Below are 8,615 nucleotides of genomic sequence, written 5' to 3'. Positions count from 1 at the left end.
TCATCTCCTTCTGACACTATTGTTTGACTTGTGTGTTAGACATTTCTAGCCGGCTCGGTCCAAGTGGCTGGCCGAAACCAGAGTCTCCCGAGCAGAGGGGGAGCCAGGCGTTCCTTCGGTGCAGTGCTCTTTCTCTGCGAAGTTTYGCTTCCCTGAAAACAGCAAGACTCGAGCTCCCAGCGGCCACGCGCGTGTGCCAAGCCCGTCCGCTGCCAGCCTGCAGCCTGGCAGCTCGTGCTGTTTTTGTGGCGGCCGCGTTCCCTGTGCTTGCCCAGGCTGTCTTTGGCACTTCTCTTCCTCCCAACCTCTCTAGTCTCTTCTGCTGCCTTATTTTAAAAGCACCTTTGAAAAATAGCGGTCAACAGCTTGCCTCCCCGCCGCCCCTGTCCCTTCCCTCCGTGAATAGTAGGGTCCTTTGCTTTGAACAGTGACGCTGCCTGTGCCTGAAGCAGACTTTGGTGGTATTCCTGATACCCAGTTTCATGAGGAACCTTAGCTRTTTTAACAGAGACCTTAAAAAAGGGTGGAGATTATGGCCGATGTAATATATCGTATAATGAAATTCAATGTAACAGTGTGCTGTAATAAATAGTTTGGACTTTTATAMTTATATAATAATAAAAGAAAAGAAATGTCAAAGTGATAAAGTGAAAAGAAATATACTGTCTTTGTTTTGGAATATCTCATTAAATTAAAAAAAAAATCTGAGTTCTAAACATTTTGTCYCAGCTTGGGTCAAAATCATATTTTTTGAAACCTCAGAATTTCCCAAGGGACAGAAATTCCTTTATTATTATTTTTGGCCAGCTGTCTTCCATATGACTGCCCGTGAAAAGCATTTTATCTTAAGTTAAAATCCTACACATAAAAATGTCTCTCTACCTTCCAGCAGGTGTGCTTGTCCTATGGGAAGATTTGCTCTATCAGCAATTTGTTCCTCCAGGAGAAACGCTTAATTTTAGATGTTTTTTCCATTTACACTTAGAGTTCAAGACACTTGAGCAGCGGCTCAGTATTGGGTGGCCTGTGCAGGCGTCAGAACCCTTCCTTTATACACTGCAACCCTATTAGTTAAAATACTGGCAAAGAGATTTTGGTGAAGCGTTTTTTTTAATGTCCCATTAAAAATGTTTAAAATGTTTAAAAATGTCCCATTTCATTGCTGTTGATGCCCTCCCTTTGAAATACAGCTTTCCCATGACGACATAGCTGTAAAACACATTCAACTTTTTATTTTTTTAAATTTTTTTTACTAGTTAGCAATGGAGTTTTGCTATAGCCATTAAAATATAAAGAATAAACTGCACCCAACTGTACAATATTTTTTTACCAGCATTTATGGTGACAATATAAACTGTGAGGGTTAAGCCTGAATTTTTTTTGTGGATGGCATTGGAATATCAAGATTAAGTACACAAYGTGAACACAAGGTTTTTATGACATACACTAATGATGCAAAAAGGTTTTATTTCTTCAGTAAATTGACATCACTGTTTGTCCTCCTTTCTTTGTACTTCTTGGGCCTGTTTTTTAGGAGAGAGAGTTGGAAAAGGCATGTTAGATCATTCAGTACAGCTCCCTTGAACTGGAATCAGGTTGGCACTGATGGGACGTTTTACTGTGCTGTAAGTGGCCTGATTTCATGGTTCCCTCCGCTTCTCTGGGGAGATGATCCCACAGTTTAACKCATCGTAGCCGCAGGACATTTCTCCTGATGTTCAGCCTACATTTTCCTTCGGTAAAACTTGTTGTGGAATGGGCTGGCAGCGGTCCTTCCCCGGGGCCGCCCTGGCGTTCCACCCGCGCTCGGCGCTGGCACCTCCGGGGCAGGCGTAAGGCTCTCCGTCCCATCCGGTGTCCCAGCGGGTGCTGGCACCACGTCCCTGCTCCAGCCCCCGGGCACCGCAGAGTCCCGAGCCCAGCCCCTCTCTTTTCCCCTACCCAGCCCCAAACTGCCTCCCCTGATGTAAYGGCTCTGCGTGCTAAATGCACAGCTTTCTGGGGAGACGACTGAGCACCAGACTACACTTAGGAAAGTAAAGCATGTGAATATAAAATTRGGAATATAAAAAACTGGCAAAGGGTTAGAAAACATTGTGTAATGAGTAGCCCCAGAACAGCACCTTGGAAACAGGCAGGATTATTCAGTGTCTTTCTTCTACAAAGCTCTATGTTTCTATCTGTTTCACCAATTATAGTCATATCTCAGTGCCCTTTAACTCCTGTAATCCGCAAAGATCATAGGCTATACAGTTCTGTTTGTATTTGCTTTGCATTTCATTGCATCCTCTTGTGCTTCTGGACAATGGAGGATTTTCTGGAGAAAGGACCAGTTCAGCCAGTTCCGTACAGATCCTCTGTGTTCAGTCAACGTGAGGTCCAGCACGGACCTTCATAGTCATCTTGTCTAGTCCAACATGGGCTAGAGAAATGTGATGCTCTCCTGCATCAAACCCCAGAGCTTTGCCCAAATCTCAGCTACCACAGACCTTCTACAGAAATGTCCAGTCCTGATTTGAAATGTCCCAGACTTCCCGGTGCTCTGTTAATATATCCAGTCAATAGCCAGGTTCTGATGTCCTGCTTTATTTTCCTAATGTAGTTTATTTCCCAGCCTGCCAAATGCTGTCCCCCTTCACCTCTGTTTTAACTGGGAAAGGATTTCCACCCCATGGCCCTGATTCCGGTTGAATTAATGGTTTTTGAACTGAATCAGCACATTTGAAGTTAAAACAGATCCCCACTGAGTCTGTACATTTTTATTACTGTGCAAGGAGTGCTTAGGAAAATAAAAGGAATAAGAAAGCCCTAAGAGTGGACCACCCTGTTGAGGGGGGAAATAGAGAAATTAAGCATGTTTATATAAGTGATATTTACAGGTTCAAGTGACAAATATTGTACAAGGCCTTGGAGCCCAGCTCTGGGATACCACATAATAATCTGGGCACACTTGTATTCAAGAAAATTTAATTGAATCTGGAGCAGGTGCAGGTCTACTAAGATGATGTGAGGAGTGAAGAGCTGAGGTGGTGAGGAGAGACTAGAATAACTTGGTTTGTTTAGCCCAACGAAACAAAGATGTCAAAGATGATAGGGATCTGAGAGCTGCCTATAAATGCATCAGAGGAGGAAAAAAATAGTTAAAGTAAATGACCATTTTAGCAACAAAGTAAATGAGTGTAAAAAAGCTGTGAATACATTTATCCAGGCATTAGAGGAAGTTTCACAACTATCAGACAGTGAATATCTTAAGGAGTCTTCAGTAGGTGTAGTTTGGACAGGTAAACAGACACACTTGAAGAGAGAGGTTGATGAATTTACTGGGATGCTGGATGGGAAATTGTGTGACATGATGGAGAGGATCGGCTCAGTATCTCGGTGACTTCTTTCCCAGTAGGGCCTATGCTCCTACATTTGCATTGCTTTTAGGATCTGAAATCCTCTTTTGGCTTTCCTAGGCTAAGAAACTCAGCACCTTTAAAATCTCCTGCTTTTATCACTCAAGAGCCCTGTGTTGCAACTGCAAAACCTCCTGGCCACACAGAGCTGCCRTTGCCGCTGCTCCCAAATTCATCAATGGGGTCACTGTCAAACAGTGAGACACGCTTGCTCCCACGGGGCTTGAATGAGCTGCTTTCCTTCAAAACACCCCTTAATTGACAGCTAGAAATAGCTTTCCATCATGACAAGCTGTCATTAATATCATTCACAAGAATGATGCGCCAGTGATAGTGTAGGTGTTTAGAGGAAGAGAAATCCTCTGCAAGCAAATGTTTCAGCAGAATACATGAACTGAGCTGTGATTTGAAGAATGACAACGTGAATATAAAAATGTATATTGTGAATATTAGTATTCCCTTAAATATGTGTTCACATTGGTTAATGAGTCCCACCGGTGGCGTTAGTAACTGAAGGATTTGGGTTGGCACATTATTAACTTGTTAAACAGAAAATAGTGATACAAGACTACTTGTCATGTGCATTATACGACACTTAAAAATTGCATTCAGCATAAGCAGCTAAACAGAAYGGAAGCAGTTGCCTTTAAAATGAGGTGATGTTGCTTCGTGCTGTAATCCTGTAAAATCCCATTGCTTTAGAAAGAGCTGGGCTCCATGGACCCTTGGAAGGGAGGCATGGTGAGCAGGGCAGTCTGCAGGAGCCTCCCTCCTTGTCCGGACTGAACTGCAACAGGCAGTGCCTYGATATTTCATCTCTGGCTAAAACAGGCTCAGCCTTTCATGAACACAGAGCTTCCCCGGCATGGTCACATAGGGGCAGTGGGATTTATTTTATGTTTCTTGCTTTAACCTGCCCCACTGGTTTGCTGTGTTCTCTTAAAGCGTTGTCTGTCCACCAGCCCAGAGTTAACTGTGCTGTGTCCACCAGCACATCTGTGCTCAACGAAATGATGCTCTGTTAGGAAACTGTTGGGTTTTTAAAACAAATGAATCTTGTAGGTAACTGTGAYGCTGGCTGCTGCTTTGAGTGTGCTACGGTGCAGGGCGTCTGGCTGTAAGGGAGCTGGCGCAGTGGAAGCTTTAGGCTGCTGTTTTCACATGGTGCTCGAGGGCAGTCCTCAGGGCGAATTACGACAGTCCCGGTCACTGCCCTCGTCTAGACCCCATTTCCTCTGAGCTGCGTATAGGCATCCCAAAATCTCTAGAGCAGGACAAGCACAAAGAAACCAGACCTGCTCCCGAAACACACTCACTTGCTCTCAGACTGATTTTATTGGTCCTAAGGCGATGGGATAGAGAGATTAGCAAGGGCCTTGCTGCAGGGAATGAATAAGGCAATCCTGACTAGCAGCTGTCAACGCTTTAGTCCACCTTCTCCCATCTACATGGCCCAGTTTCTGAGAGTTGTGGCCCTGGGCCCCTTGGTAATTGTCCATCTTTGTGTTTCATAGCTGAGAGCTAGCTGTGTTGTGCCATTTGGGTAGGGAAGACTTCCCCTCGGGTCTTTCCTAGCCCTCGTGTACCACTGGAGCAGCAGAGGTGTAAGGAGAAGCATCTGTCTTTGCTTTCTTCATAGCTTTGTGTTATCGGCAAAATCCACGGGTGAGCTCTTGGCCAGTCACCTTGGCAGACACTGTCACTACAGCTTTCACGGAGGGTTTGCTGTGGTAGCTGCTCCCAGTGAGTAAGCAATAGAGGCCACACACATTGACAGGGAGGGACTGGGCACTGCACAGGCCACAGGATATCTGTCAGTCACCCTTGTTCATTTTCCATGAGCCTGGAGTGAGTGGATTAATCTGTAGGTGCTGTTTTCAATGGCTTTCAGTGTACAGGAGGACACTCGAGGTAAACTCGAGTAAGACAGGCTTAGATACTAACACTATTATAATGTCAATATTTATAAAATGTGGTTGTCCCTGAACTGGTTAGGGTTCCTTCTCCAGCATGTAACATCTGTGCTGGACAAAAGGAGCTCTTTGAAAAAGCAGTCACCAAAGCTAATTGCATTGCTGTCCCACAGTCTTTGGAAGACAACTTGTRAAGGTCTCATCAGGGGCAGTAAGGAGAGCAGAAGCCTGGACATGGTCTCTCATATAGCAGAAGCTCAGATGAGGAAAGGGCTCTCTGCTCCAGGAAACAGGCAGGACAAAACATCCCAATCACTGTGTTGGCTGATGGACCTGGAAAATAGGCCTGGCTGTTGAAAGAGACTTACATACACCTGCCTTCATTCACGTTTTGCACAAACAGATGTATGGGGACACATTTGTCCAGAAAAAWTTTGTTTTTCTCTACTAGATCAGGTCAGCAATGGAGAGGCCTCCTCTCTCTCATCCTCATAGAAACAGTCACAGGCAGGCTGTGAGTCCTAMATTTCAAACTTCTGGATTGCAGTATGATTTCAGCATGTCACTGCCAGCTTCCACTCCAGAGTAGGAGGGGCTGTCAGAGGGCAGTTACAGATTGCTCAAGGAAGTCCACAGTGAAAAGGCCCTGTATTAGCTCTCCTGCATTCTTGGGAAAACCATACATTAGTCACCGAAGGCTTGACAAATCACAGCAATACAGCGAAGCTTAGAGGTAAAACTTCATGTTATCCTTCCTTATGTGGTTGGGAGGCTGAGAGATGACAAATCTAAAAGGACTTAAATGAACTCTTTCTATTACTAAATGATTTACTGTTGGTAGTTTTTATAGTTCTYAACATACCATTTCCATGATTCAGGCCTCCAAAATTTGAGGCTGCATACAAACGCAGCAAAAAGATAAATTCAGCTTGGCATTGGGCAGATAAGATAAGACAGGATATAAGATAGGATAAGGAGATAAGATTGCATTGGGCAGTTAGGGCTAGGTAGCCAGGAAAGTACAAGCAAATTGTGCTGGGTAGAACAGCAGTCAGTGATCTCTGCATGCTGCTGCTTACCTTTGTCAAATATTTTTAGGCACAGAGAAGTGGAAAGGCCTAAAGGATTATTTGAAAGAGAACAGYGAGGTGATGACAAGGTAGAACTACTCCTGTCTGCCGTCAGAGGATGGGCGAAGTGACCTCTAAGATCCCTCACAGTCCTGYTTTCCATGAACCAGTGACCCTGAGTTTACTATTTGCACACATTTGGAGTATCAAAGGGAGCACAAAGGAGCTGGCAGGAAACATTTTACACAAGGAGGCGGGAGTTAAAGAAGTAGGGGCAAGAGGTGAGGTGACTGTCCCAGATGAGGTTACCAGCCACATGGGCAGGAGGAAGTGCCATGGCTTAGGGATGTCTAGCAAGCAAATGAAGACTGTGCAATGTCTAGGTGTAGGTATTAGAATCAGAGAGCTCCATGAATACAGGTGAAGTCCTTGGATGACAGTGACTGATGTCCGTGTAAGCCCCAGCCTTCTTGAGGAACCTGACTGTTATTGATTCAAATTAAAAGGAGGAAGACAACAGTGGGCAATGCCAGCTGTGGTTGTTGTTTTGACCCTTCTTGGGCACTGAGAGATGATTAAGACCAAAAAAGAGTTAGTGCTGATAGTGTCTTGAACTGGTTTGCAATATAAGCCCAGCAGCAGTGGTAGTGAGGACAGGCTGTGTTTGGAAAGAGTCCTAAATCTTTTGTGCAAGCCTCTGCYCCATGAGTATATGGACAAACTTTCCCCAAAAGCTGTGGAAGGCTAGACAAAGATGAGCTTGGTAATGTTGAGTGATGTGGACATGTTATTAGCATTTGGTATTGGTTTCATTTACACAGGAAAAATGGAGTTGAATTTCTGAGCTAGTTTGTGTGTTTCTTTAAAGATTTAGCGAGGTATCTGGCAGGTGTTGGCTTGGGGCAGATGTAGGAGGAAGGCATGCTGTGAAGCAGGGCCTCAGATATTCCTTCAGGGACAATACTGCTTTTCTTATTCTAGCAAAGATCCCTATTCAGAAAGAGAAGAAAGTTTCTCCTCACCCGGGAATCCATCTCACCCTGCAGACAGCTCTGCCCCAGTGCAGGAGGAAGTGGTGTTTCTCCAAAACAGTTGATATTCATTCTATGCACATGTAATGTTTTATTTAAAGCTGAGTGTTGAATTGCTGAAACCCAGAATCGCTAGCACGTTAACTTTACTGAACCCCATTTTGTAAGTATGCATCTAAACTCTGGCAGTCTTACGTGAATGTGTTTAAAATGACCAGCTCAAGAATACCTAYGTTAAATCTGCTGCACCTTGTGTGAGCCAGTTTCCAGTGGCCTGAGATGGCTTGGGCTGAGCTGCAGGCTTTGTGTGGCAAATAGACACTGACCTCCCTTGGCCATCATAACCCCGACTGCRTATTAAAGCTGTGATCCCCATACAAGCCAGGCCCTCGGCCTGYGCAGCCCTCCAGATGTTAAGGAGGCCACTTGGCAGCTTTATCACTTGTCTCTGCTTGAAACAAGGCCTGTCACGGCCGAGCTGTGGGAGTGCCCGGCGCTGTGACAGTGTGCCCAGTGGCTGAGGGTTTGATGAGGGCCCTTGGGGACACAGGGGCAGCTTATAGGGACACAAGGGGGTGACACTTGGAGAGAGGAGGGGGTGACCAGGGAGGACACAGGGAAGCAGTAGGGACACAAGGGATGGGCGCTGGGGACAAACAAGGGCGGCCTGTGAGGACACAAAGGGGCGATTCCAGAAGACAGGAGGAGGAGGACCTTTGGGGACTCAAACTGGTAGCTCTCGTCAGCAAAGGCGGCCTGTGAGGATGCAAGGAGCTGGGCTGCAAGGACAGGGGAGGGTGAGGCATGGGGACAGGAGGGAAGGTATTGGGGAGAGAGGAGGTGGCCTCAGGCCACCAGGGGTGGTATTGGGGACAGAGAGAGTGGCCTGGGGACAGGAGGGGTGGTACTGGGGACAGAGASAGTGGCCTGGGGACAGGAGGGGTGGTGCTGGGGACAGAGGAGGTGGCCTGAGGTCACCGGGGTGGTCCTGGGGACAGAGCAGGTGGCCTGGGGACACCGGGGTGGTGTTGGGGACAGAGGGGGTGGCCTGTGGAGCCATGGGGAGGCGGCGTCACCCCCACAGGTGGCCGCCGTGGGCACAGCGGGTTGCGCTCGGGGCACCGGGGCGGTCCCTGCCGCCGCGCAGCGGCAGCCCGTGGGGGCGAGGGGCCGTCCYGTCCCTGGGGATGGCCCAGGCGCCGG

Source organism: Rhea americana, unplaced genomic scaffold, assembly GCF_003343005.1.
Source record: "Rhea americana isolate MKP2758 unplaced genomic scaffold, rheAme1 scaffold_35, whole genome shotgun sequence".
In the NCBI taxonomy this organism is placed as follows: domain Eukaryota; kingdom Metazoa; phylum Chordata; class Aves; order Rheiformes; family Rheidae; genus Rhea; species Rhea americana.
This window is presented reverse-complemented; position numbering follows the sequence as displayed.